This window comes from Zingiber officinale, chromosome 3B (genome assembly GCF_018446385.1).
Source record: "Zingiber officinale cultivar Zhangliang chromosome 3B, Zo_v1.1, whole genome shotgun sequence".
NCBI classification, from domain to species: Eukaryota; Viridiplantae; Streptophyta; class Magnoliopsida; order Zingiberales; family Zingiberaceae; genus Zingiber; species Zingiber officinale.
This window is the reverse complement of record NC_055991.1, coordinates 37658745-37664245: the sequence shown is the minus strand read 5'-3', so window position 1 is coordinate 37664245 and position 5501 is coordinate 37658745.

The following is a 5501-nucleotide window of genomic DNA, read 5'->3' as shown; positions in this document are numbered from 1 at the left end:
ATATCATCGTCCATCGAACTCGGCAGCCACCATCTCCTCGTGACGATCAAATCAGCTCTCCAACTCAGCGATCTGCCAGCGCAGGTCTGGATCCGCCTCGCCAATGTCAGCAGGAGGAGCAGCAACAGGAGCAGCTGCAGCCTGTCGTGGTAACTCACCTAAAGCTCTCCCATCCTTCCACTGAACATCCCCATTTTGCCCTATGATTCCAGACTTGGAAAATGCCCGTTTCCCAAGTCGGTAATCCTGCCTGACCATTTTGATTATTCTACCCTTAGAGACATCAACCTGAAGGGTCTCAAGCCAATCAGTAATTATATGCCCATAAGGCATATAAATAGTGAAGCCGCTAGGCTGAGAATATGATATGATCGAGGAGTAGATGCTCGACATGATATCAAAATCGAGACGCCGACGCAAACCATAAAGCATAAGACAATGATATGATCGGATCTCAGATAATGGTTTAGATGTGATAGGTAGAAGGCAGTTCGTGACAAGTTTAAAAAGAATGTAATCTTGAGGAGATAATCTCAAGGCTGCAAAAGTAGGGAAGTCAACATCTAGCTCATCTAGCCCTTGTCTAGGCTGTCTGAAGAAGTACTCATATATATCGTCAGGTGAGATATCAAACGGTGGAAGTAACTGATCTGGTAAGTCAGGAAATATCGAAAAGACATCACCGGAACACCTCCGACAATTGAGATACTCAAAGAAAGATGAGATACTGAAATCAAGAGTCCGCTTAGCAACTGTTGTTTTAAAACCTTGATCATTAGTCTCATGAAGGTTATTATAGAACTCAGAGACCAAGTCATAGTTGATATCCCGTTCCAAGTAGACTAGTGAATCGAGTTTGTAGTATGCTATGATTTCGGACACTTGTGGGCAAAATTCGTCCATGAATTTTCTATCCACGGACCTACAAGGGAGTAATTTGAATGTCCTTTGTTGAAAAGCTTGCTCAGACTGGCGGTTTGGGAATCTACTGGAACTAGCTGGTTGGGGTCGAGAGGGAGCAGCAAGAGCTTTGGATTTATCTTTGGACTTGGAAGTACCCTCACCTACTGGTTTCTTCCTAAGGGGACACAATGGGGTAAAATGGGGCAATGAGTGAGCACCGGAGCCACCAACAAATAAGAACCGAGACAACAATAACAGAAGATCCAGTGAGAAATGCAAACACAATGCCAAGTTTTAGAGAGGTAAGAAGTTACCTTGGTGCCATTTGAACTTTAGACTGGGGCTTCTGAGGGCTAGAGCTTCGGCTCGGGTTTGGCGTGCAAAGAGAAGAGAAAGGGTGGGCTGGTGGGAAGAGTCGGCTAGGGTTTCGCGTGAACGAAGAAAAGAAAGGATCGGGAGATTTTAAGGGTTTAGATGGGTGTACAGTGAAGAAATGATCGGACGGTTGTCCGATCCGAAGGTATCAGAAGCCTCCTGATCGGTCCCTGGACCGATCCAGGAACATCCTGATCGGTCAACGGACCGATCAGGAGACGATCAGTACGATCAGCGAGCTTTCTGATCGGTCGGTAGACCGATCAGAGATTGATCAGTGGCTTTGTGCCAAATTGATCTGATCGGTCTCCGGACCGATCAGGGATCTCTCTGATCGGTCTGTAGACCGATCAGAAAGAGATTAGTAGCGTTCCAGGCTGACTTGATCAGTCCGTAGACCGGTCAGTGTCTAATTTCTCCCGTAATTTCAGTAACTGAAAGTTGTAATTCCAGTAACTGAAAGCTATAATTTCAGTAACTTGTGTTCGATAATTCGTGGAAGTTTCTCTAGGGAAACTTCCATGTTCAGAGCCTAGAACCTATAAGCATAACTCTTACCTAAAAGTTATGGTCTGAACTTGTTTATAGCCTTGAGGTTTCAGATTCTTATCAAACCAAAAATCTCACACTAACTCCAACCATATGGAGTTTTGTCTTCTTGGTCCTTAAGAGTTCAAAACATATTTTTGCTAAACTCATCTCTATGATCAGGTTCAAGTTTGTCAAAATATAAACGACTTGTCCTAATTTTCAAACAAGGCATGAAAGCTGAAATTCTTGATCCTTGTTATGTTTAGTTTCAAGTTTGTCAAAATATATCCAAGTTGTTATTATTTCCTTTAATAACCTATCGTTTTATCAATCAAAGTCATGACATGAACCAAGCAACAATACCAATCAACACATCAACCATCAACCATGATTAGAAAATTTCTAGGCAAAAGTCCAACCAAGATTCCTTGGTTGGAATATATGAGTAAGATCTAGGAGCCAAATACACATGAATTATGTAATGGCCTTCCCCATACTCAATTAATATCTCTTCAACCTAATTATTCAAGGGATGCATGATACATTTTGAATAATTGGGTTGATCCTAGCATCTCACCCCATTTCTAGCAAACAAAAGTATTTTGTTAAACCTTATAGTTTGTGTGAGATGTTCCCAAGTTGCCCAAATTATTGTCCCAATTACTCTAGTCATTTTAATAGTCCTTATTGATCATGGTGAAGTTCTAATGACCTAAGGAGCCAAACACATTCCCAATTCCCTCCTTAAATGACTAAATTCATTCTCCGGAAGGGGTTTGGTGAAAATATCAGCTAGGTTTGACTTTGACTCCACATATGTGAGCACAATGTCACCCCTAGCTACGTGATCTCTAATGAAGTGATGATGCACTTCAATGTGCTTGGTCCTTGAATGATGGACTGGATTTTTAGTTAGGTTGATCGTGCTAATGTTGTCACATAGCACTTGTACACCCTTATAAGAAAGTCCATAATCCTCTAGGGTGTGTATCATCCACAACAATTGCGATACACTCTCTCCCATGGCAATATATTCGGCCTCGGTCGTGGAGAGAGCAACACAATGTTGCTTCCGACTTGACCAACTAACTAAAGATGAACCTAAAAATTGGCAACCCCCACTAGTGCTTTTCCGATCCAATTTGCACCCAGCATAGTCGGAATCGGTATAGCCTATCAAGTCAAAAGACTCTGTACGAGGGTACCATAGACCTACTCGAATTGTGCCCTTAAGGTATCTCAATATTCTCTTAACTGCAATTAAATGAGATTCCTTGGCACAGACTTGATATCTAGCGCACATGCCCACAGCAAAAAGTATGTCTGGTCGACTAGCTGTGAGATATAGAAGACTACCAATCATGCTTCTATATTGCGTTAGATCAATTGGTTTTCCACTCTCATCATTGTCAAGGCGAGTGCTTGTCGCCATTGGAGTGGACATTTCCTTAGAGTCACTCATATTGAATTTTCTAAGCATCTCTTGAGTGTATTTTGTCTGATGGACATAAATTCCATCTCGAGTTTGTTTGATTTCAAGTCCGAGGAAGAATGTCAATTCTCCTACTAGACTCATCTCAAACTCACTTTCCATGTGAGAAATGAATTCATTCAAATAGCCCTTGTTATTTGAGCCACAAATTATGTCGTCGACATACACTTGGGCTACAAAAATGTTTTCACCATCTCTACGCAGAAATAGTGTTGGGTCTATTTGGCCTCTTACAAAGCCCTTTTCTAATAGGTAAGTTGACAACCTTTCGTACCATGCTCGAGGTGCTTGTTTAAGCCCATAGAGAGCTTTCTTGAGCTTGTATACGTGGTTTGGAGCTTCGGTACTCACAAACCCCGGTGGTTGTTCAACATAGACCTCTTCTTTAATGAAACCATTTAAGAAGGCCGATTTAACATCCATTTGATAGAGCTTGAAACCTCTATGTGCAGCAAAAGCTAGCATCAAACGAATGGACTCTAATCGGCCCGGAGCATAAGTCTAATCATAATCGAGACCTTCGACTTGACTATAGCCCTTGGCTACAAGTCTTGCCTTGTTTCTTACAACTTCTCCCTTTTGATTTAACTTATTTTTGAAGACCCATTTAGTTCCAATAATGGTGGTCTTCTTAGGTCTAGGAACTAAGTCCCACACTTGGCTCCTTTCAAATTGACCTAACTCATCTTGCATAGCTATGATCCAATCCGGATCGCGCAATGCCTCATCAACTAATTTTGGTTCAATCTCTGAAATCAATGCGACTTCATTAGACTCATTTCTAAAGAATGACCTAGTCCTAACCCCTTGGTGGATGTCTCCCACAATTTGGTCTTGGGGATGACTAGTGGCTATCCTAAATTGTCTTGGTGTTGATGGTGCCTCATGAATGGTCTCACTAGGCACAGGCAATGACTCAATATCAGGCAAGGGATCAACCGGAGCCCTTTGTTGCCTTTGCTCATCGTCATCAGAGTCAACCTCGACTCTTTCTTCATTTTGATCATTCAAACTTAGATTTCTAAGTTCAAATTGAATTTCTCCTACATCCCTTGATTGATCATTTGAGTTGGGGATCTCTTCAAACGCTACATCTGAGGACTCCTCAATCAATTTGGTCCTATTGTTGTAGACTCGATAGGCTTTGCTGGTGAGAGAGTACCCGACTAGTATCCCTTCATCAGCCTTAGCCGTGAACTTCCCAAGATGATCCTTTGTGTTCAAGATAAACACCTTACAACCAAACACCCTAAGATGTTTAATTGTAGGAGGTCTCCCAAACCAAAGTTCATGGGGGGTCTTTCCTAAAAACCTATGTATCAATATTCGGTTTTGCACATAGCACGCTGTATTTACAGCTTCAGCCCACAAGTAACTCGGTAGTGAGTACTCATTAAGCATGCTTCGTGCAGCCTCTTGCAAGACTCGGTTCTTTCTCTCCACAACCCCATTTTGCTGTGGGGTCCTTGGAGTTGAGAACTCATGTCTATACCCTTTTGCTTGACAAAATTCTAAGAACCTATGGTTTTGAAATTCACCACCATGATCACTTCTAATGGTTTTAATTGTTGTTGATTTTTCATTTTCAGTTCTTCTACAAAAAGAAATAAAAATATCTATGGTTTGATCCTTAGTTTTCAAAAAGAAGGTCCATGTATATCTAGTAAAATCATCAATAATTACTAAACAATATCTACTACCATTCAATGAAATAACATTGTTACAATCAAACAAGTCCATATGTAATAAGTCTAAGGCAGTAGATGTACTCACAATGCTTTTACCTTTATGAGATGCTTTTGTTTGCTTATCCATTTGACATGCATCACATAGTTTGTTCTTTTGGTACTTGATGCTTGGTAAGCCTCGTACTAGTCCTTTGTTGGCCAACTTCCGAATGTTCTTCATGTTTACATGTGCCAACCTTCTATGCCAAAGCCAAGACTCTTCTTCTTTTGACATGAAACACTTAATCAAAGCATTAGTAGCACTTTTAAACGATACTTGATAAATATTATCAACCCTTGTGCCTACTAGTACCGTGTCAAGTGTGTCAATGTGTTTAACCAAACATTGACTTGAATGAAATTCAATTGTGTAACCCGTATCACACAATTGACTGACACTTAGGAGATTAAAAGTCATCCCCTTGACTAGAAGAACATTCTTGATGTGGAGACATTTGGATATATGAATGTCT